This window comes from Pseudopipra pipra, chromosome 3 (assembly GCF_036250125.1).
Source record: "Pseudopipra pipra isolate bDixPip1 chromosome 3, bDixPip1.hap1, whole genome shotgun sequence".
In the NCBI taxonomy this organism is placed as follows: domain Eukaryota; kingdom Metazoa; phylum Chordata; class Aves; order Passeriformes; family Pipridae; genus Pseudopipra; species Pseudopipra pipra.
Window position 1 is genome coordinate 2,981,097 of NC_087551.1, and position 25,467 is coordinate 3,006,563.

Sequence of the window (25,467 nt, forward strand, 5' to 3'; positions counted from 1 at the left end):
GAACCTCAACACTACGGAGCAGAAATTCCCATCTGCCGTAAAGAAATCCAGTCTATGCATGACCATGCTGCCAAAATTACCCAAAAACTTACAGTTTAAAGTGAATGTGTCTATACAGATAGATGTCCATACACTTCTACAAGCGTACACATGCACATATAACTCCTCAGGGATAAAGCAGGCTTGTAAACTTCCCCTGTTTAGGCATCAAAGAAGGGACAGTTGATTTGACTGAAAATTAGAAGAGCATTTAATAGAAGCACAAGAGAGATCCTGAACTGTTGTGCCTGTGATGGCATGAGCTGCAAAAGTGCTGCAAAGCACTTCACTTTGTCATCAAAAAGAAGAAAAAAATGAAAATTAGTTGCTTGATATTTACATTTAGTTCATTCTTATAATTTAGCCAAGAAAACAGAAGAGCGGTAAAAGAAAATATAGCATTTCGTTTGTTTGTTGCTGGGATAAGTAACCTAAATAAGAAATGAACTTCAAAAAACAAGTGTAAAACATGATTTTGAATAGTAAGAATACCGTCAACATAATTTCTCACTCTACTTTTGCTCATCTGGGACACATGGGTTTTGGGATGACATTGGTGCTATGAGATACACGTTAAAATTCACATTTTGTTTAATCACTAGAAGCTTGGAATTCAGACACCGAAAAAGAGGGGGGGAAAGAGAGAGGTGAAAAATTGCAAAATTTTCTCAGAAAATTGCCTCAGAATGAAATTCTGCCCTTTTCTTCTACTCCAAAAAGTCATTACCATCTGACAGCTGTTTAGTGGCATATGTGTGTTGGTGGTACCAGTCCAATTCCTAGTGGGCAGGTGTCTGCATCACAAAAGCCACCATCACAATTGGCACTAATTGGCACCCTTGCTGGCAGCCTCCGTAAAGAAAATAAGGATTAGATGGCACAGAGATCAAATTATCCTGTCACCATAAAGGTGATCCCCCCTTTAGGTCAGAAAGGCCTGTTGGCAGGACAGTTTGGGGAAGTTTGCACTTCCCGGGCTCTTGTTCCAACAGAGAGACACGACATGTTCGGGTGTCTGATGGTGGCATTGAGACGCGTTTCACAGGCACTTTCACTTCTCATTTTCAGCTGAATTTCAAAACAAAAAAACCAAACCAACACCCAAACTCAAAACTCAAACAACAAACCAGAAAATTCCCTCTTAATCTGGACCGTTGGACAGTTTCCGATCAATACAAACTTGCTATTTTATGCAGATAGTCACCACATTGCTCTGCTGGGGTATCAGTACATCCAATGCCTTTCTTTGTATGGGGTTTTTTCCTTTTTTTTTTTTTTTTTTTTTTTTTTTTTGGAACAGCATGCAAATTCTGTGATTTTTCTAAGTATAGGGTGCAAAATACCCTGGAAAGTGGGGGGGAGGGGGAATGTCTTACAGCTCAGCAAGCTTTATGAGGATATTCTCTTAGTTATTGAGATGAGTTGAATAATTCTCCACTAATTTATACACCAGTGAAACTGGCCTGTTGGCAAGTCCACAATTAATGCGAATGCCAAGTGGGATTGCAGCTTTGTTTCATCTAGGAAAACACTTAGCTGAACAGCAGCTTTCCCAGCTGAAAATGTGTGTCTGTCTTTAAACTTGCAACAGAAGCTGGCATTTCTTCGTTTCCATTCACTCTATCATTATGATGCATTATACAAAGTAATGATGTAATACGCTGGAAAGCTGAAACGCCAGCTCTCTGCCAAAAATAATAATACAAAAAGTGTACAATTATTTTCATCTATGAAAGCCACTCTCACCACCATCTCCAGCTCCCCAGTCAAAGAGAAATCTTTCCTAATAGTAGATCATTTCTTTCTGTTTGTGAATCAAACATGAATGTGAAAGGGTGGGGGGACTCAGCTCATCCGTGCTGAGTTACAACTTTTAAAAGATGTAAACATATTTATCACTCTGGCACGGTAACTCGTCACCGCACATCCCTCACACTTGCATTTTAATAGTGTTTTTCCCCTTACCTGTGGAACATGTCATCTCCTTCTGCCACTAGGGCTAAGTATGAAGGGACTACAGGAGGCAAAAAAAGGCACCAGGATTTGGACCTTGGGCAGAGGATCAAAATGCCAGGAATTTTTCAGGCCTGGTCTTACCACTCCTTAATCACCAAAGCCGTTAAAATAACAGGCTTGTGTATGCACGATGACAGGGATGTAACCTGCTCCAGACATGGAGAAAGGCTGGGAGGGAGAAGAAAATGTCCATTGCTTTGGGTTAAGTATCTCCTCTACTGCTTCATCCCCCATTTCTACAGCCCCAATGCTACAAATGCCTCCATACGCCAAGCCATGAAATCAATACTGGGTGGTGTCAGCACAGGGAGCAAAATGCATCGATACAGAAGCTCCAGCCACAGATGCCCAGAGAAACAGTGGCTCCTACCTACCAGTCCCATGATAAACAGTGTGATGGGCAGATGCTGAAGCTACAAAAAGAAGCCTCAAGACAAACTCAGAGCGGTTTGTATTCTGATCACCGGAGCGGTAGCTCCCAGCACAGGGTTTGGCGCCGTCGGTGGTCCGAGGGCAGAGCCGAGGTCTGGTTGAGCAGAGAGGAGAGGAAAGACCTGGTGTGTGTGAGTGTGTGTCAGTGCAGAGCTCAAGATGGTCTTTCAGGAGGACAGTTAAAAACCAGAATAAAAGGAAAGCGGTGGGGAGCGGCGGAGTACGGAGCAGAGGGTTCGGGTGCAGGAGGCAGGCGCTGTGCATCAACCAGCCTCAGGTTTGCCAGGCAGAGAAAACTCTGCTCCTACAATGATATACAATCACACAGTAAGTGTATCTTAATAATACAATAAAGTGTTAGCTCTGATTAGAAAAGAAAGATGAATTCTTCTGCTAAACCAGGGTAACCCTAAAAGCGTGTTAACATGAAATACTAAATAAAATGCTACTCATCTATAATAAATCTTATTACACATTTTGGCAATTTTACTACTAACATACCGAAGGTTTCAAGCAATGTTTGAAAATAGAAATCTTAAATTGAATCATTGTTGCATGAATATATGCAAAATATTCATTTCTAGCACTGTGAGGGTTGAGTGCTTTTAAATTGGAGAAATCACTCATGACTTCACCTTTTCATGCAAGATAAAGTTGTATGTGGTAACATCATTACAATGTCATGAAAGGAGTGGAAATCATACAACAGTTCTGCCTAAAGCTAATATACAAAAAAGTACTTCTATATTTTTCAATATTGTTCAATATTTAAAGGTGCAGTGCAAGGCTTTAAATATATTAAAAAAATCATTAGACTTCAGATGTCAGTGCGGCCTTCACTGAGTACTGAGACTAATAAAATCATTGATGAGATCTCTTTAATATTTAACAGAATTCATGTCTTAGGTACCAGCCTATTTTCAACTCCAGTATCTGTAGAGGGAACTAAATATAGAAATAAAAACAGCAAAGGATTTATGCGGTGGTCATTATGGATTTTTTTTAACTAGGGCACTAAAATTAAACTATTTACTCAATAATACTGTCATAACAACAGAGAAAACGGTGTGACATTAAAATAGTCTTTCCTATAAATCCTTTAGCAGGAGATTACTTCAAAAGTACATAACACTTTTATACACATTAACAATCAGTAAATTCAATCAGCGAAAACAAACGAGCGGATTTTGCAGTGAGTTGCCACACCACGAATTGCCAATATAGAGCTCAGAAGACTTCTGCAATCTTAGAGGTGCTTTAAAAAGTGGGAAAGGAATAATTTGAGTTCATATAGTTCTTTGCCTTTTCTTCACTCTGATTAAAAAAAAAAAAAATAGACCTGAAAGTTCAGCCTCAGAGGTAGAAGTTACATAAAAAAGAGCCCACCTTGCGATTTAACTATATAATTTTTTATGGCGTGAATGTCAGGGAGAAAAAAAAAAGAAGAAAAATCAGGGTAAGGCAATCGCAGAGCGTCAGGTTCAAGTTTAAATCCCGGTACACATGAAGTGCACGGATCCACTTTGCCACGGCAGCCACCGCCCCAGCGCTTGGAGTCACGGGGACGCAAAGCGAAAACATCTCCGTCTTCGAACTCCAGCCCTGCCACCCAAACTTGTTAAAAATAAAAATGCAAATTCCTAAATTATTGCCTTATTTTCATGTTTCAAAAAATATATATATATACGTGAAGTCCCGCCTGCCGTGGCCGGGCTGTTGCTAGGTGACGATGCCGCGGCACGGACCGTCGCCGGTGATGAATGGCACGCGGAGCCCTGCTGATGGCAATCCCTGCGCCGGCACCACAGCCCTCGTGCCCTCCCATGGCTCTGCCACCAACCAGCACAAAGGGCTGCAAAGGCCAGGATGAGATTTCGACAGAGGATGGGTCTGCCCCCACGCTGACCCAGCCAGAAAAATGCCAGCGTGGCACCGGTGGCTTTGCTGTCCTTCCGTGCTGGGGCACAAAACTTCACCGAGGAGTGGTCAGAGCGTACCTAAAAAGCTACTGAGGGTGGTGTTCCAGTTCAGGTGAACTGGATTTTGTGCACAGATGCACAAAACTGACGCTCACCCACCATCCCCATAGTCTGCTGTGCCCATCATCAGGCCCTGAGCAGCACTGAGGTCCCTGCAGTCACCAAGAGCATCTTGTCTCAGATGCTCACAAATCAGATTGCCAGTTCTTGCACAGGTGTCGCAAGTGCTGCACCTGCCTTGTAACCCCTCTGCTCATCCACCACATCTCCACCTTCATGCATCCCACTGGGATGCAGAAAGTGAGGAAAGAGCCTCCTGGCAAGAGGCTGGCAGACAATAAAAACCCCAAGCACAAGAAGGGCTGTTCCATTCTAGATAACACTGACATACTGACCTGGCCCCTTGCCTAGGCACAAGGGGCCCTGACTACCCCAGGATTCCTTTCTCCTATACTGACCTCTAACAGAAACCAATACCCAAATGGTAACCCATCATGAGATCCTCAGGAGCAGGGCACAAATGAGAAGTTCCCTGTTTCCCTTCTGACACCAGTATAAACCCAACCTTCATCAGACCTCACCTCGCCGGGGCTTCCACACGCTCATTTCGTTTAAAAATACACAGCGAGGATATACCAACGAAACAAACAATTTGGTGGTGTTAATCCACAGATTATTGACAAGACGAATGAGATTCCTCGGGTCTAATGCTCTCTGCTACTCAAGGGCCAGCTAAGCTCTCTTTTTTCAAATATGTGGATTTCGAAATGATGGATCATAATAACAGAGCTGGTGCCTATGAATGGGGATTGCAAACACTTAATATTTCAATAGAAGTGTGTGCAACATGATCCAATCACTCTGAAAAATGTACAAAATGGAAATATATAAAGAAAGCAGCTGGCATGAAAGAGAATAAACAAAGAAATATTGATAAAACTCTGTATGGATTAGGCAAAATATATTCAAGCTGCATTTGAATAATCTCATCTATATTTATATGTGTGTACATATATATATATTCAAAACACAGAAAGATTTCTTACCTCATCATTTCCTCGCTTTGAAGGACAGATCTCTGAATTAACACCCCCCCTTCCTGCAAATCACAGGGCTGTGCTGGTGCACGAGAACCCGGCTCCCCAGACGCTGCTCGTGCCTTGAGAGCGCGCTCGCGGCGGGGGGGTGACTTTGCGGGGAGCTCAGCACCCTTGCCCCAATTCAGGGGAAGCACGTTTCATGTTAAACCCACAAGGGACCCCCCTTGAAAGATCCATCTTGTCGTTCATTAGACTAATTTTTCGCATGTTTTTATCCGGCACACCCCAGCGATTTCAGGATCAGGCCAGGAGAAATCATTTGCATCGTGCTCGCGCTGGAGTATTTACTTCTCCGCGTCTCTGCGGTAAAACCAATCTGACCACTGAGAGCTGGTGTTATATAAGAACCCAGTGAGCTGAAAGGCTGAAAATGCACCATCCTAACATGCAGCTCCCTGACCCACAGCACGTCCCTGCAGCCCACTGGGATATCTACTGGGGACCGTGCACGCCCCCTGAACCCATGGCAAAGTCCCGCAAGGTAGTTTAAGCCTCAAATTAAAAAAAAAAAAAATTAAGCTAAACAACGTTACTTTACAACTGTTGCAGGCTAAGAGGATGCACACGGGTGGTGACAGGCATGATGGGCAGGAGCTTTTCATGCAGCAGGAACTTCCTATTGAATCTGAGCCCTAAGCTGTGCTGCAGTCTGAGGGAGGAAGTGGTGGTAACAACCTTCTCTCGTTCTTCATGATTTTCTGCTTGCTTGCTTGCTTGCTTTCCCTGAGCTCCTACCACCAGATCATTACCAGTTTTCACAGGGCCACATTGAGTGACGAGGGGAACAAGTGCACCATCCCCCAGCTCTCCATTATTAGTCAGTACCAACTTAACCACGTTGGGGTTGTGTTGTGGGGTTTTCCCCTCTTTTAATCACAGCTGCCCTAAAAGCCACTTTCCTTCCCACCACCACAGCAGCCCACCCACCCTCTGCAGAGATGGGCATTACAGTCAGCCTTGCAAGGGTGTTTTTGCCATGGGAGTATTCCCTGCACCATCACAACTTCAGCCGTGTCTGCCCACGAACAAGAACTACCAGGGCTTCTCTGGAGCACCACATGCTCCCACACAGCCATGTCCCAGGTTTTTGTCTCTTCTGCTGGCATAGTACACATTAGCTGATGCTTCTCCAGCACTGCTCACACCTCTCCCTAGTTTAACCAAAGTATCAGCTGGTTTTGGAGGGGAAAACAAAGCAGGAACTGAGCCCCTTTAGGTTCCTTAGTCTTTGTGAATGCACGTGATGCCTGGGAATAATTCTGCCAGCAAAACCCTTGGACACAGCAAGACTATCAGACACACACCATCTAAAATAGAATAGAATAGAAAAGAAAATAGTCTCAATCACTTAAAGTGGCAGCCCCATGACCAGGAAGGGAGCGTGGGGCAGCAGTCCAGACTCTGCTGGTCTCCTCTCTCAGCTCAATATTGTCATTTATTACTGTAAACCCCAAACCCAAGTTCAATCCCAGCAGGTTAAGAGGCAGCACTTCCCAACACATGTAGGTCCTGGCCACCCAGTACAATTTAGCTGACTCCAGAGAGCAAACCCAATATCTCTGCATGCCACAGCACAGGTTTGCCTGCACTCCCCAAGCACAGGCTCTCTAGTCCCAACTTCAACGAGCAGAATCTTGAACACTTCATCCTAAACTATCTGCAGTGGGCTTACTGGTAGGTCAGCAGCTCTGTTTGCACATTCCCTTAGCAGAATAACAGCTGCCTTTAGTGGAATGTATCAGGATCACCTTGGCTGGAAAGCAACGTCCCCATCGCGGCATTTAAACCTAGAAAAGTGGAGGAGATTCAGACACCTTCTGGCAATGTGCTGCCATTTCCAGCTGAGTCCTGAGGGACAGGAAGGAGGTTTTTTGGACCAGGTGTGAATTTCCAAGGACATCACAAATCAGGAGAGGATATCTGAAAGCCAACCCAGCTACAAAAAAAAAGTTTAATTCTGGCTTTTTACACGCCTGGTTTGCTCTTCTCTTACTTCGCCAGCCTGTATCTGAGCACTTACAAATTCCAAACAGGCTGTATTTCCCCCAGATTTACACGCAACTATGATCAAAATCTGTTGCTTAATACCAGACTTCTATAATGAGCCGGAGATATTCTATCACGTTTCTGACTCACATGACATGAAGCAACACACACACACACTCACACACACAACCAGAGCAGAGGTTTGAAACAGCAGCAGCTTTTCTCCTGGCACAGGGCAGGGGCACTTTGGTTTCTTGAACAGGTGGACTACCTGACAAGCAGCAGGTACCCTCGCTTTTGACTACTACGTTTTAAATCAGGGTTGTTTGGCAATTCATTAGTGTCTGCTAACTGTTAAACACAGGAAAGTTCAAAAACATGCATATGTTTGCCTCCCTGCCTCCCAGGTGGTATCTGTTTCAAGCAGCAACCTTTTCACTTCGTGCATCAAGACTTGTAAACTTCCCGTGGCTGCACCAGCGGTTCCTAACCAGGTGCCTGCGCCGGAGCCGCAGTCTCTGAAGAGCAAGAAACTCCATATGCTGATCTCCGGCTACGGAGATGCCATTCGTTTCTCCTTGAAAGTTTATTGTCAGAATTACTGAAATGTACACAAATGTCTGCGTTTGAAGGTGAAATCTGGTGGAAAAATAAAGATATAATAGGATCCTTTCTTATATAATTTCCCGGTGTGATGTCTGTCTGAAAAATGAAGTGAAATTATATGATGTCAAAAAATCATGTTTCAAAATGATTGACAACATGCGAGTGTTTTGCATTGTGAAATGAGGTGGAAAATTTTAATTGCATGATGGAAGGACATAATATTTATTAGAACCTTGTAACCACACTGGATTTCAGTCGAAAGGACACAATTTTAAATTTTATATTAATACTTCAGGCTAAATCTTAAACGAACACACAGAAGCAAAATTCCGCCTTGGAATCTGTGGTTAAGTTTTTAATGTCTACTAGTAAAATAGCATCCATGGGGTTGGCATGTCACCATAGTGACAAAAACATTCCCTCATTCATGCACTGCCATTCTGATCCGAACAATGTAACGTGCCTGGCTCCCAGGTCACTGGAGAAATGGCTGCCCTGGACACGCAGTGTTTTGATAAAGGTCTGCTAAAGAACAGGATGAGAAATTCTAGGAAAATCAAAACCACCTAAAATTTCTAAGCCCACTTCTATCCTTCCCAGTCATTATAAAGGTGGGCTCACATCCACACCCGAATGCTAACAAACCTGTGTCCTTACAGACAGGAGCACGGAATAAATCCCAGAATTGAAGTCATAACAGAAAAAATCCCAAGTAAACAGAAAAAAGTTCAGGGATAGTCCTGGACAAGTGCATAATAGTGGACAAGTCCTGGACAAGTTCGACTGTCAGGCTGGCCAGTGTGGCACCAGATAGTAGTTGCCCTCAAAGAAAGTGGTCTAGGGAAGGAAAAAAGTGAGGTAACATTAAAAGAGGGAAAACAGAGATATGCACTTGGAGGAAACTCAAAGCAATCAATCTTGGTTTTAAGATATGCCTTAAATAAGTCTTATGTCAGTGAGGAATCTGGATGGGGCAATCTATTTAGAATTCAGAAACACTAGTTAAATTTCCTCTTTCCTGGTGCGAAACAAACTTGAGGAACTGAGCGATGGGAAGCAAAATTATTCCTTCCCTTTCTCAAAGCCTGGCGCCTTTCTGAGCCTGTTGGCAACACCAAAGGCCGAGGGGAAAGGCAAAGGAAATAGGAAATCCTGATTTTGAACCAAGCCTTTGTGAAGCAGCAGCAGCCTGTGAGCAGCCCAGCCCAGAGAGCTGCAGCAGCATGGCTGCTTCACCACCAGTGCCTTCAGCAACTGGCTGGATCAGCCAGGAGCTTCTTTCCAGTGATATCTTTCCACGGGAGCTTTCCTGACCGGGAAAGGACAAGAGCACAGGTGAATTCCTGGTGCTTTAATACATCCCCTCCCATTCATTTGTGCAGTGTCAGGTTTGTCTCTGGAGATCTGGGTTTAATTTGGAGATATAAGATGGAGCAGTTAAAGTCCATACTCAGCTGGAGATGGAGTCTGCTCTCCCCAGCCTGGCCAGGACCCTGAACCACCTGTGGCAAGGAAAAAACAAGCCATCCTCAAGTACCAAAGTGAAGAACAAAGACAAGAAAAACATAATTCTCTGTGTGGGCAGAGTAAGTCAGGATGATTGTGGAATGACAACTTTTAAATACTCTGTAATGGTTCCCACTTTAAAAAAGAAACAACTATGTAACCAAAATAAAAGCCATGGACAATGCAGAAGTCCAGAAGAAATTCTGAGAGAAATGAAACAAACTCAACCAAGCTGAGTCCCATTCTGTTCACATAAAACACAGGGGTCTGTATTATAAATATCTATGTGGAGTTGAAGAGAATGGTTAAAATTATATCCATCAAGCCTAAATGAAGAACTAGGAAGGGAGAAGTGTGGAAAGCTGCATGGGGGAAACAGAAAGGCCAGCTCCAAATTCTGTCAGAGGCTCAGTTTAACAGTAATTCACAGAAATTTGGGCTAGGACATAAATCTCAGTGCTGGAATCCTAAAGGGTCATGGAATGGTCTGCAGCTAGTCAAGCAGAAGAGGTCAGAAATTAAAATGGTTAGCAATGGGTAATAAGAAACCTTAGGTCCTTAAAGGATTGTTAGAAATGGATATTTATGCTCCTTGCTGAAGAAGGAAGAGATTTTTCTCTTCTCCATCAAATTAGCTTTGACTGAGTAGTGGGAACAAAATACACTCCTGAATATTTTCATCAGCTTTTGAAAGGCTTTTCTTTTATCTGTGCACCTCCACTGAGCAAACCATCCTGCAGAGAAGTTTTGCCCAAACCCCAAAGACGCTCCCAGGGAGAGGGATTTGCTCATCTTTGCGTGAGAAGCTCTTATACCTTTCTCCAGACTAGGGCAGAAAACAGCAAGGAAGGGTTTACCCACTGAGAAACGGATTTCCCAGAACTCCAGTCCAGGGAAGGTCTGCAAAACCCTGTAGCTAATCTGTGACAGATTAACCTGATTTACCTGACACACGTGCAGAAGGTCCTGTCCCACCCTCAGCAGCCCTGCTGGTGACCCAGGGAGGAAGGGACCATCCTGCATGCTGCCAAGCAGAGTAACAACCCCAACCTCTAACATTCAACTTGTGCCTGTTCCCTGATGTGCTGCCCAGAGCCCAGACTTTCTGAGCCAGACCCAGATGCCTGGGAAATCTAATCAATGGGGGGAAAAAAATGTAAAGATGTATTCAATATTTCTGAATAAATCTGAGGAAATCACAATCTGCTCACCATTATTCCATGAGAAGGAGAAAGAAAGCCAGATCAATTATTAATTTCAAGTCACTCAGTCAGCACTGCATCAGGCTTTGTTATAGGTCAGAAATACTACAGGATAAACACGGCTCTGAAACAAATTCCTGCCCTATCCTCGAAAAAGGATGCACCTGGGAAGCCCCACACTCAGGAAGCCTCCGTGGCACAACCCCCTTGTACTGCTCAGTCTTCCCTCAGTATTTGCTGAGGTTTGGAGTTCCCCAAATTGGTGGATGAGCTCCTTTCTTCCCCCCCTTCACAAACTTATACATTTTTCTGCCATCTGGGATCCTCATTAAAGCAGTAAGTCCACCACTAATTCAGACAGAGATTTTTGGAAGGAACCTGGAGCAATTCGACAATAAAGACTCCGCTTCCCGAGGACTACTACTCCCCAAATTGCTCTTTGCTCCACTCATTATAAAGTGGATATAAAATGTTTGCATCCCATACCTGAATATTAATGAAACATTTTTTTAATAATACTACATAAAACACCTGTGTCCCTGCATACACCAGAGAAAATCATTGCAATAGGATGAAATAAAAATGTTGGGGTCCTTCAAATCTTAAACCACCAAAGACCGATATCCTTCCTTCCACCTGTTTGTATTGTTCAGTTTTTCTGTTCAGAAAATAAATAACCATCTCTGCACAAGCAACTACAGAGTACATAAGAGCATCACAAAGTAATTATGAGTTTATGACATCATCTTAATATTACAAGGGAGAGACTGAAAGACCCAGGAGAAACTCCACATTTCCCTTTTGGGAAAATGTTAATGGATGCTTACAATCTGTTTTCCTTTGTTTGGATGTTACAACCAATAATACACTTTTATGTCTATAAATAAAGACTAAAGTTGAATAAATCCAACAAGCTCCTGAGCCCGCGGCTCTGGAACTTGATTCACATTCACGGCAAAGATTTATGAGTCACTCACAGAGAATAAGTTGAAGCTGCAATATTTGGAGTGAAATTATTCAAAAGGGTGATTATTTTGGGAATGATTATGCATGCACACCTGATCAGGGTGTCACCTGGGCCCCCTTGTCCTACATGATGAAATGTGGCAATTTTTCTGCATTTCTCTTTGCTTGCAAAAAAGGGGAGCGTGTAAGAGCAATCAAGATGTTTATTTTTACACACACTGGATCATCTTGTGGATATATTTTCCTTTTTACTTAGATCACAGGACATGTTCTTTAAACTATTCACATGAACATACTAAATTTACTGATGACTGCAAAGCGAAGGAATAAAACTGATTGCTGTTCTTCGTGTGTGGGTGTGTATATATATATATTTATATATATGCATGTATGTATGTATATGTGAACCAAAATACTTTTGTATTTGGGATGCAAAGTTAAGCACTCAAACTCTGGAGAAGCAGGCAGCAGTAGCTGTCCCTGCTGTGTGCACAGTGGGAAAAGGGATTTGCTTCTTTCCTCTTTCTTACACGCATTTATCCTTCACCTTCACCCAGTGGGTTTGCAACCAACAACTGTGGAGGACCACAAGTACAACCAAATGAGGCCACGGACTGTGAGGAAGACAGAAGGCATCCCTGCCTGAGGCCTTTGGCTTGAATCCCTCTTTTGAGATATGAGCTTTGACATCTAGATAATTGAGGAGCTTTAAACTATTTTGTCCAAATGAAATAAGCTTTGTAAAGTATAAATGGGGGGGAAAAAAAGTTGGAAAATATACCCTCGCTTATAATCTTTCTCTGCCTGGAGAATGAGATCACTCTACAACCATCTGAAAGATTTTCAGGAGCTCCTTTTATAAAATTTTTGTGGCAAAGTCTCAGAAACCTCATCGTTAGTCACTTCACTCTCTCCATATTCCTCCTGATAAGATGTTTTTCTCATGTGTAACATATGTTTCTCTCTTTTTAGTCCTAAAACTTTTTACTTTGTTCAGGCAATTCAAAACTGATATAAACTTTCTCCTTGATCTCATACTGATTTGGCCTGAAACAAAAACTCCCTGAAGGCCTCCAAAACATGAACAGGTTCAGGTCAAGCTCCAGATTTGGTACAGGGTGCTTTTCCCTGGAAGTGGCTGAGCACACACTAAGGTGATTTCTCTCTTCTCTGCCCAGACTCACAAACCAAAAGGGACATCTCTCCTCCCAGCTCTTGTCTCCTTTCCAGAGAGGCACTATATGGGACCAAATTTAGAAACTTTATAACTGTACTCACAAAACCCTGGTGATGAGGGAGCCAGGCAGGTAATTGCCTTTTTCCAGATGCCTGTTATTTCAAAAAGGCAGGCTGTGCTCAGGCAGCAGGTACGTGGGTAGCCCTGCTGAGCACCTCTGGAAGTTCAGCCCACTCCTTCTTTTGCATGAAGGATCCTCCCACTCTTTCCAATACTTTCTCACCCATTCCTTTGTTACTACTAATCCAGTGTGAACTTATTCTCACAAGAAACAAAATCAGATACAAGAATGAATCCAAATCCAATTGCAACTGCTTACAGCCCAGAGTTTGTCTGCAATAAGAACGCAAGTGGAGGTGTAAATTTTGCAGAAGACACCTGCCTTAATTACTCTCCTAGATCAGAATGTGTCCCAGCCCCAGGATGGGTCATGGCCAAGTCCTTTCTGCTCAGCAGTGACCACAGAGCTCCAAGTCAAAAGCTCTGACTTTGCCCACCTATGACATGCAGATGTTTGCACCTGAGAACACCTTCAAGTCATTATTCTTTCATTGACCAAAATAAAAAGAAATTCCAGGGATTCCAAAAATATTTGGAATTTCAGGTAAAGTTCATCAAATAAATTTGGAAAAAAGAATTTAAAACATTCAGAAAACTCAAAGTGGTTTTTTTTGAAAACACTTTCAAAAAGCAGTGGTTTAACTTCGCATTTTCAAATATCCTTTGTGCTTAGAAATTTGATGATGTTAAATAATAGAGGAAGATTTACAAATGAAACCAAAACTTTTCATTCAGATGAATATAAATCTCTCTTCCTATTTGTCTCAGCAAGCAGAGGTTTGGACATGGGTTTTGCCACCATGAGTATCCTAAGCCTGATTTTTTTTTCCTCTGGTTTGCCCAGTGAACAAAACCATCAGCTCTTTGGCCTTTGGTGAGTACAGTAGCATTTCCCCTTTCTCAGAAAGCACCTCCAGAGTGAGAAAAGATGCCCTACTGGTCCTTCCTCCCACTGCTTCATCCTAATTTAGTGTCAAGTCCTTACAGGAAATTAAAACCGAGTACAGAATCAACCCAAAATCTTTTCTCCTGGTCCCTACATTGCCCTTGTACCCCTACACCCTGATCCTAACTCATCCTTCAGCTCTCCCTCTGGCTTTGGGATGGTTCCTGTTGCTTCTGCACAGCTTGTCTTGAGGTGCAGAGGAAAGCAGGCTCCTTAGGTCCTGTCCTCCTTCTGGAGCAGGAATGAGTGGACAGTGATAATTTAGCCCCAGGGTGGCATCATGCAATAAAGCACACTACAGTAATTATTAGCTTCTGCAGCGTTATTTAGAGGATTGCCATCCTAGGGTTATTTTATAACATCATTACAGATTAATAGTGATACTCCTGCCTTCAGTGGGCAGAGTTTGCTATGGGTTAAGACCCATGGCAGCCTGCACCATTCAGGGGACCTGCGCAATAAAAATAAAAGAATCATTTCTAGTAAGTTCTGACTCTGATTAAAAAACAATCTTTATGAAATAGATGCTAATAAAATTGCCTTCCTAATTACCCAGAGCTAGTTCATTTCCCAGCAAATATAATAAAACAGAGTTACTTGGCTCTGATTCACAAAACCTGAACCCAAGCTCATTATTAAGGCATTTAGCAGTGAAAAAGCATGTGTGCATAAGATGCTGTCCTGTCAACCAGAATGCAAGAAATCTTTTGAAGTTAGACCTTTGAAGTCTCAAGTTATTGCCGCTTTTTTTTTTCCTCAACACAGGTATTTCAACAAGAGAAAATCTCTCTGTGTTATTTACACAGATGGAGCAGGGCACCCTATTATACCACTGTATTCAGCAGAGATTTCAGTTAGAAGCAGAAAGTCTTAATTTGAAGAAATATTTAGAGCTGCTACATAGAACTTCTTAATCTGTGGAACCATTACAAGGCTGCAAGACTTTTACATAATAGAATAGACCAGCCAATGTCCCAGGGCTATTATTGCTATGACTTTCATCTGCCTAACCTGGGATTTTGATGATTGTAAATGCATGAGTATGTTTCAGTTTAGGGGGTTATGTTTATGTTTTATTTATTTTTGTTTATGTTTCTGCTCTCTTCAAAACTTCCTGCGATTTCGAGATGCACAAAGGTTCTGCCAAGCTCTCCAGTTTTCCCTCTGCCAGAAGTCCCCTTGCCACTTAAGGAGTCTGACTCCCACAGCAGCTGCAGGCTGCAGGTCCTATTTTTATGAACCAAACAAACTGGGACAGGACAGAACGGAACACCAGTTTCCCTAGTGCAGGAAGCACGTGGAAGAGAGACTGTTGGCACACACAAACTGCATCAGTGGTGATGCAGACACAGGGTCAGAGTTTCCAAACCCAACAGAGGCTGGGGTCTCTTGTGTGCAAATCCATCCCATCATCTTGCCCTCCAAGGCAGTGGTGCCTTTATTTGAGTTCGCCTTTTTTACCTATTCACAAACACCTGTTTGCTTTTCCTCACAAAATATGGATGAGAGACCCAGCTAAGACAGGTATATTCCAGGTCCAAACCTGGATAAAATCCAATACTAGTAAAAGCATTTTAAAAGCAGGAAGAGACCTTATGAAGTCACCATCTGATTCTCTGCTTCATGGCAAAATTTAAGACACCTAAACCCTTCCCAGTAGCTGTTCCACAAGGCACTCTCGTGTTTCCCAAATTCTAGCAAACACTTTGAGAGAGCTGGATCAGGGGGTCCATGCAGTTTAGGGATACCCAGCAGCCCACAATCTCATCCCACCTGATCCCTCTATTCCATGGTTTCCTCACAACAAAATTGAAATGACACTTCCCTGCTGTGCAAGTCAGCTGGGAGGCTCAAAAAGGAGACACAGTTAACTCTGATAGGCAGCATTCCTTCTGGGATGAAAAAATGCTTGGAGAAGGACTTCCTTGAGCTACCAACAGGACCAACAGGGATATCAGCAGGAGCAGAGCTAACCCAACGTGAGGGTCAGCTGCTCAGAGAAATGCATCATAAAGGCACCACAAAGCATTTGGGATTTTCAGGTGGCACAGCACTCGCTCCCACACCAGCAGGTGCCCTGAGGACGAGCCTGTGTCTGCCTGGGGAGGAGATAAACATCTTACAGACCAACTGGCCACCCTGGCAGTGGGACACGTTCCCCTGAGAAAGGGAAAGAGGACAAAAATTATTTTCCATGGGCCAGACCATCAACGTGGTCACTCCCCAGGTAACCTTTGGTCTGTGGCTTGTATTTCAACAGGACATGCACAACCTTGAAACCACTCAACACCCCCCTGTAGCCACAACTGCCTGAAATCAGCCACTCTAAAGACACTCGTATGCCATAAAAGTATCAAATTAACATGTCTTCTGGTTTCTTACAGATTTTCACACTATTCAGCTTTAAAACAAAAAATCCTTTTGGAAAGAGCTCTCAGCCTAACCCCTATGGAAAGGAAGTCCCACTGCTGAACTGAACTGCTTCTCCTTGAAAGCAATACATCTCCACACCCCTGGAAGTGACTGCAAGACCAGAGCTTTCATCAGCTAATCTCCTGGTGGTGCATGAGCCACAAAGTAATCCAGCTCCTTCTCTATGGCTCTACAGGTTCCACTAAGCTAGCCAGGGGGAAAAAAGCACTGAAAACTTCTTTCAGTCAGTGGATTAAGCAGCTGTGACTCAGAATTCACAAAGAGGATGATATGTGAAGTGAGAAGGTGCCATTTTTACATCATCCCTTTCTTAACCTTAACCACCCCACGGCAGAGCTCACAGACACCTCCTCTGTCCCTTCCCACCCTTCTGGGGGCAGCTGCTGTACTTCCACCCAGGAGGATGTGCGACGGAGAAAGTTCCTATAGCTCGACTTCAGATGCCTTTGGTTTTTTTGTGGTGGTAAGTTAGATCCTTAACATTATCTTAATGCACTTTTTATGGTTTAATTTCCCCTTTTGTGGTGCTGTTTTCCTCAATAAGACTCTTAAATTGAAATCAGATTTCCTCTGAAGGAGCCAGCCTGATTTTCTTCGAAAGCCCAGCACAATACAGTCATTCCGCTGAGACTGACAATTTTATTATGGCTGCATTTCCTTTTTGCCTACAAAATGTTTGTTTTATAAATAGGCCTTTTTAATTTAATGTAATTTTTTTTTTGTACAACAGCAGAAACAGTCAAAAAACACACAATGCAGCTACAAAACTTTGGGTTTGTTATACACGCCTTCCTTAATTTACTTTCCGTTGGCTAGGGAGGGGAAATCAACTTTTTACCTAAGGCAAAATATATGTAAAATTTCAATCTAAAGTAAAAAACTCAGCTCTCCTGTATTCAAGCTCTATAGCACTGAAGATGTGGTCTTGTAATTAAAAATGGGGAGGGGGGGAACTAACTACAAACAAGAGAACTACATTGCACTTTAATGAATGAGACAACTACAAGCAGAAACATGACGAGCACTGTGGAAAACAATCAACTGACAATTGCTTTGACAACTTTTACACCACTCAGGATTTAACAAGGAGGGTTTTTTCATCACATGCTTAATTTTAGCCCAGATGCTGGTTGCACATACCCACATCCAGCCCCTTCATAAACCAGGATGGAAAGGGCAAGTAGGAGAGGGAAAGGTTTATACCCTGGGTTAAGGCCAAAACAGCCCTGGGATGCAGCTGAGTATGTCCTTGGCCTCAGGGGCCAAAAATGTTGGTTAAATCAGGATCACCACCCAGCTGGATCAGCGCTCGGTGTCTCTTTTCAGGATCTGCAGCGCGGACCACACCTCTGCTGGAATTTCTGCTTCCCTACAACTCCAAACAATTGAATGGCACATGCGCCCCAACAGCTCTCAAAGAGAAAATAGGAAAAGAAAAATCTTCCTGACACACACACACATTCAGATTACTTTTTATATTTTTTTTGTAGTTGTCAACGACTGGCCTGAACTGTTCCGCAATGGCTTAAAATCCGGTAACAGGTTTCATATGGTCGCTATAACATCTCAGTGTATTAATTAGTTTTCAAGACCCCCAAGCAATAAAAATGTAGCCATTCAAGGTCACAGTTTGACTTATTTACAATTGATGTGTAACTTGGCAAACTCTGCATTCAGCTACTTCGTACAATAGAAAATATATTGTCATTCAGGTTAACAAAAGACTCTTTTCTTTGCCACCTCACTACAATGGCCCTGCAAATGAACATCGCCTGAATAAAATCCTAACCACATTTTCACTCTCATTAACCACAGTAGGGTATCACACAATTTGCCTGGCTCCTACTTAGACCACTGTGCACCATTTTACTAGCAGCAGTTTGATGGGTTTTATGGCAGGTGATATATGGAGTGGGAGTTTCGGGAGTCGTAAACAGAAGCCACAGTGTATCACAATGTGGTTTAGGGATATAATGACTGTGTTGTAAAGCAAAGGATGACAATACTGCACTAGGCTTGAGGTAGTGAACCAATAGACCAAACAGCTCAACATAATTCAAGCTACAAACAGAGGTTTCTAGGTGTGTTCTGGCCTTCCTATATCTTTCATTAATTACCCCTGATGAATTTGAATAAGAACTACTAAAACCGAAATAAATCTGCAGCCAAGAGAAAAATTATAGAGTTTCTCCTTGTATTTCTTGGATGAAGTTCCTCTCCCCCAGTGCATATACAGACCCCATATTACCAGTTCTTAACCAGCCTTTTGTATCTCCAGCTAGACAGTCCCCTTGGTCGCTGGGGCTGCTGTCGCTCATTAACACACCAGAACAAATACAGGCTTGGGAGCTTCTGCACACATGCAGGGGGGCAAGTGCTGCCCTCAGCTCTGTCTGCAAAAGCTGGGCTGGACACCACCCCCACACAACCCCCCAAATATTTTGTTTACCTTTATTCCTGCTCTGAAGTCAGACAATGCTCTTCCTTTTCCACAGGGTGCTACAGTCTTCTTCCAGCCCTACACGTGCTCTTCATTCCCATCTGAGCTGGCTGATTCTTGAGGGTGATCCATTTGCCACTGGTTGATCCCACTGTGAGGTATTTAGATGGGGATTTCTGCCATGATCCCGTAGTGGTCAATCCCTGCAATTCCTGCAAAGGTGTGGTGGGTTGTTTGGGGTTTTTTTTTTGTTATTGATATTGGCTAATTATGGCACAGAATAAGAAAATTGGCTGCCTGGTCCCCAAAGCTGTGTCATTAGCCACATTGTGATAGATTGGTGTCAGTGACAGAGCTCTCTCCCAGCATTCAAAACCTGTTCAGTTGCATTTAAACTAAATAATAATACTTAGCACATATAGCGCTTTGCATATTCAAAGCGCTGTACAAACATCAATTAATTAATCCTCATAACATCCCTGTGAGGTAGGTAAGTATTATCTCAGTTTTACAGATGGGGAAACAGACACAGAGAGGTTAAGTAAAATGAAAAATTAAGGTGGAGGTGTGCTGGTTAATTTGGAATTGCACTTTGTGCTGTTTGAAAAATTAGAAGGTGCTGTACCAGATCTCCATTATTCTGCCAGAGAAAGCAACGTTTTGATGTGCTGACTCCCCTGGTAGGAGCCATCACCTCAGTCAAGCACCTCGAAGCTGAACCTTCATGTTCTCTGCCTGGGGAGTGCACACAAAAAATTTCCCCCTAAATTTACTCCTCTGCTTACAGAAAAATATAGGAAGATGTCTCGTGCTTCCAAGCACGATCTATAACTTTCAGGAAAGATTTTGAGATAAATAACCTATTTAGGTAAAACTACTAAGCAGGAGCTAAGGAATGACCAGCTTGGAGGCCCAGTAATGATATATGCCAAAAGCTCCAGCTAATTGTTCTTTTCCCCCATCATCTGTATTGTCCAGTCATGAGCAAGCACCAGGGAGGAACAGACGTCCTCACATGGCACAGAAAGCTGTCCCCAACCCAAAATAACCCCAGTGAATATGCCTTACCTCTGAAAAGGAAAAAAAATACCAAGTGCAAGAGACACATCAGCTTAAGGGAATCACCCAGAATTGCTAAAGAGATAACTGGGAGTTTACATTCGTTTTCTTGTAGCTTAAGTGCTTTCGATTTTCAAAGAACCATCAATGAGAGCAAAGTCCAATGTTTTACTACCTAAACCCAAACCCTATGTACTACTGCTGTGTACCTGCCATGCTATTCTCTCCTAGCTATTTTAATAAGGACCTCTTCCCATCCATTTGATATTCAGCACTCCCTCAATGTGCAGATTCAAATATTAAGTAGGAAGAGCGTAAAATTGACATTAAGTGGATTTGGGGGCAGGGGGAGATGGAGTAGGTGTTTGCTCCATCTACCCCGTGCATTAACCTACCTGAGCAGCAAAGAGGGAACAATTGGCAGTTGCACAGAAAAGAAACCAGAGGACGGGGGGCTGTGGATCACAGGCTGGATGTGCGACGACAATAGTAAGCAGCTGAGAAAAAGGAAAATGATAGACTGTGATGTTTAAATGGAAGTAGAGCCTGCAAGACTCATAAAGCAACGCTTGTGCTCTGCTGAGTGCCAGGGAGGCCTCACTCAGGGCATTGTGTCCTCCTGCAGGCTTCACTCCTCTCGAAAGGCATGGCCCAATTGGAGAGAGTTCAGAGGAACGGGAGGGGAACAATCAGAGGTCTAAAAACCATGACTTGTGAGGAAGGATTGAACACAGTGGGGTTGTTTGCTCTAAAGAGAAGACTGAGGGGAGACATGATAACAGTCTTCTGGTGTTTAAAAGGCTGCAGCAAAGAGGAAGGGAACAATCTGTTTTCCGTGCCCATGACCAAAAGGACAAGAAAAAGCTGGCAGCTAAGAAGGTGTGAGTCACATATCAGGAAAAGCCTTTCCAAGAGCAAGAACAGTGGAGCTCTAGAAGAGACTGGCAAGAGCCACGTGGAGTTTCTCTTGGTAGAGGTGCAGGAGATGTTGCTTCAGCATGCAGGGATATGCACAATGACCTTCCTCAACATCCCTTCCATCTCAGTGTCCTGTGTTAGGTGTCAGAAAGAGGAGGTCCTTGAAAAAGAGCAAATTCTGCTGCCATAGTGACCAGTGAGCCCAGTTTGCCCATGGCTCAGCCAGGCTCAGTGTTCAGCCAGGCCACAACCACATTAGTTATTATTGGAGCAGCTTGGGAAGAGCTTTGCTGATGTTCCAACTAGATAATGCCATCAGTTAGGTGACACTCCCATAACCAATACCCTATCCTTCCTCTTAACCTTGTACTTGTAATTGCTCAGTGCCAGAATTGGGGAGTTTAGTAGCCAGCATAACCTCAGGCAGGTTCTACTTGCAGCCAGTAGTGGGGCTGTCAGGGGAACCAAAGGCTGGAAAATTAGGTAGGCATGGCCTTTCCCACCCAAGCAGCTCCAGGAACCTGCAGCCAGTCAGTACCTGTGCACATCTCTTGGATAAAAACATTAGCTCTTTTCAATGTCTTCCTCCTCCCTCAGCTTTCCCTCAGTAGTTCCTTTGATAACTTCTTTCCTCTCCTTCACCCTGCTGGCTTCTTTTCTTAATCCCTTTTAAACAAAAAGTATGTCCAGAGTGAGAGTCACAAACATGCAATGTTTAACTGGGAACAAAACAGGAGAAAGGAATCTGCCAACTCTGGCATGTGTGGGATGCTTTATCTGCCTTATATTTAATATGCTGCTCTGAACATCCCCTCCTCTGACACAGAATGGTGATTTGTGTGAAATCGTTTGGAGGTTGCTGATCTTTTGGTGCCTGCAGAGACCACGAGCTTTTGGAAGTAGAAGCCTGATCCTAAGAGAACCAAAACTGTAAAGGAACTCCCCTCCCTGCTGGCCATGATCTTTTGCAGGGCAACCACATCACTGGAAAATTTCTAAGATCATCACAGTTCAAGAGCTATCAGTAAAACTATAATTCACTTAAAAATAGGAAGGCAGGTTTACTCTTCCTACAATTTTACACAGGAAAAAAAAATAAGTGACACAAACACCAAACTTTCTTTCTGCATAAATGGTTCTGAGTAAAACAACCCAAACCCTGCAGTTTTGGAAAGAAACATTTGGCAGCATCTCCTAAAGTTCTTCCTTTTACAGCATTACTTTGGACATGCTGCACCTCTCATCCTCTTTGAACAGCCCTGCTGGCTCTTGCATGTGATATTAGGTTCTCCCTTCTTTTCAGATGCCTGTAATTTTAGGAGATTGTAATTGTCCAAGATAAGATGTCCTTTACCCTGGTTTGAACAAAAGGCGAGTTGTTGGGAGTCTTGCAACGAGAACAAGGATCCTGCTCACGAAAACCCGTCACGCGATATCCCACCCAGCACCTTCAAATCCTGCCTCCTAGAGAAAGAGGCCCTCACGTGTGAAGCCCACATCTTGGGAGAATGGGAGATGTGCTCCAGATGGTTTTAGCCATAGGCATGCTGAGACAGTCCTAGAGCTGGGAGCAGTGAAAGGGTGCCCTTCCCTCCTGTCTCCTACAGAAATGTTAGACAGCCTGCCCTCCGATCTAAATGAACGAAAAACCGAGCAGGACTTAATTAATTTGCTGCAATATTGATATGACAAAATGAAAGCAGCATGTGAATGACAAAGGAAAACTCACTGTCATTCACTGGCTAAACAAGGGACTGAGTAGTTAATAAAGGCTTATAGAGTAAACCCTTGTATTTCCCTGATGTTGGAGAACCTGCATAAAACCAGCTCAAAAGACAAAGACAGTACCTGATGGTAATATTTTCAACAAATCAATTCAGGGGTGATAAAAAAGAGCAGTAAAATTCCTGTATAGCAAAAAGGAATGCAAGAGTCAAAAAACCCCACAAACCTCTGAGAGTGACTACACATGGATACCAGATACACGCATGATGCTCCACAGCCTGCAGGTAAAGAGCATCTCTTTGAAACTCCTGGTTCAGAAGACCTGAGTTCAGGTAAGCAGCAAAAAATTCAAACCAAACCTCAGCTATTGTAGTTTGTCTACCTCTAATACTAATCTGGTTGACCCAAAGATTTTTTCACTTCCTATTGTTAATTTTATTTCTAGTGTGTATACAGCGTCCCTACCCGTGGCTGAATCTTGATGCAGCCATCACAAAAACTAGAATTATTTTGTAATGGCACCAGGGAAATGAAGTCATTGTAAAATTAATACACACCCATGAAATGTAACAAACACCTTTTAACAGAAGAGATGCTGCAATTTTGTCCCACTAAATTCATTAGGGGGGGAGAAAACAAAAACTCTGAAGTGAAATAGAGTTGCCAGAGGTTCACCCCACATCCTTCCTGTGGCAAGAAGTGCCATTTGCCCAGCACAGAGAAACAGCCTCTCCATAGATTTTGTGTCTTGGGCTGACGAACAGCTAAAACAGACCCAGCATCTATGGTTGCAGACAATGGTCTAACCAGGACACTGGAGGAAGAAGCTGAAATCTTCCAGTGAGCTGACCTTGCCCCTGAGAGGTGTGGCTTCACCTGCGTTAGGCTGACCGAGGATTTTGGGGTGACATTTGGCTTTTTTCTGCTCACAGAGAAACAAGAGAGTAAAGGAGAAGGGATGGATAAAGGTGATGGTGCTTTTCAAGGCACCAAGCCGAATGCAAGCCTCACTATAAACATATAAACCAGGAGAGCAGTTTACACCCACATGAAAATGATGTGCTTTACCAAGCACTTTAAAAATTAAAGTGGGATGCAATACGGCAGCTGTTTTCAAACCTAGCAGGTATGTTTAGCTTGAAACACAAATTCCCACTCATCACACACATCAAGGCAGAAGAGAAGAAGAATTCTCTTTATCCCATAGCTTTAGGTGGCCTGTGCTAGACAGGAGCAAAGACAAGAGGCTATTTACGGTTTCTCCAAGCTCTGCAACTGAGGGACACTCGGGAGCACCGAGTTCAGGAGTTCATACAGTGCTGCAGAGATCAAATGCATCTCATCAGAAACTGGCCTCTCCTTCCCCAGGCAGCTTGTTCATACCCCTGCTAAGACACTTATTTTGGATCATTTCTTCAACTCCCATATCATATGCTGCTTGTTTTAATTTCTTTCTGCAGACACTTTTACAGCACCTTATACAACCACTTCCTGCAAAAGAAGGGCCTTTGCCATGCTTCACAAATGGGAAAATGCCCGGGATTCCACCATTGGATACCAGCAAAAAACACTGTTGGGAAGGAGAGAAGCCTGTGAGGTGAAGCACTCTCCCAGGCAACACCCACAGCCCAGCACTCAGTCCTGCAAAGAGCCCTGATTTGGTAGCACCTGAAAACAGGGACAAAACCATCATCAGCTTAAGTAGGGGTGAGATTCCAGCCATCCAAAATCCACTGACTCGTTCTTAATGTGCTCTGATAATGACCATTAAGAAAAGGAGGGCAATATTTTGAATCTAATATAAAACAAGAAACAGGCTGTTACATCAGGAATCTTATGCAGCACTAGATACAAGAGAGATACTCAGTTCCTCACACACAGTGATGGGGATCCCTGAATAGTGTCACCACAATCACCACCAGCTTTGTGGCAGTGACTCCCCTTGCCATTTGAAGACCTTCTCTTCACATTTGGCACCCAGCTATTATTAGCATTAATTATGGTTTCATGTACACTTCACATGAGGAAATCTCCTTCATGGACAGTGTTATTTGCTATACCACCTGAAAAAAAACCCCATAAGAATCCTGGGTTGATTCGTATTGTATCCAATTCTAAAATTCCTACTTCACTCTGAAGAAAAAGATGATGCCTTTGCCACTTTTTGACACGGACCTGAACTCGGTATTCTGAGCAGGACTATGCAGAATTGAATTACATTTCATCTCCTTCAGCAATCCATCTTTTCCATTTCTGTTCATTTGCTGCGGCTGCAGAAGTATTGAGTGCTGCAAGATATACTTAGTTTTCCAAACCATGCAAGTCATTATGAATGGCCTTGTGTCCAGGTAAAGGTTAAGGAGGTCCTTTGTTGTTCTAGTTTAACTTGTCCCTGACACTGCAGCCTAATCATTCCACATAATAACAGTCCTGATACACAGGCCTGAGTCAAAGTCACAAGTCAATAAATCCATTCCTTCCTCCCTTTCAGGCAAAGTGTTGAATAGCACTGAGTGTGCAGTGTCACAAAACCCTGCAGTCTATCACATCAAGGTCGTCTGGTATACAGTGTGAAAAACTTTCTTTCTTTAAGTGCCTCACACATTCAGGAGGAGACGACACGTTGTACGGACTAACGAGTACGCTCCGGATCGCTCGGAGGAGATTAAAATAGAGGCCTGACATCAGAATAGTTTTAGTTACACTTCCTTAATCTTCCGCCTGTTGTTGCTCTGGATTTGTTGGACCCGGGGGATGGGAGCCACTCGGGAAAGGCTGAGCCACTCACAAGGAGCCCAGCAGGTCCGTGCTTCCTTC

General features: G+C 43.3%; 2 long non-coding RNA genes across 3 annotated transcripts in view; both read right to left on the reverse strand.

Moving 5' to 3' along the window:
* LOC135412331 (uncharacterized) overlaps positions 1 to 25,467 on the reverse strand; it is a 274,161-nt gene that overhangs the window by 218,103 nt on the left and 30,591 nt on the right. The window lies entirely within an intron of this gene.
* Positions 18,686 to 24,822, reverse strand: LOC135412462 (uncharacterized). The gene is made up of 3 exons (XR_010429658.1): positions 23,906 to 24,822; positions 20,403 to 20,504; positions 18,686 to 19,160 (listed from the first exon to the last, which is right to left on the reverse strand). It is a non-coding gene; the product is annotated as an uncharacterized LOC135412462 (long non-coding RNA).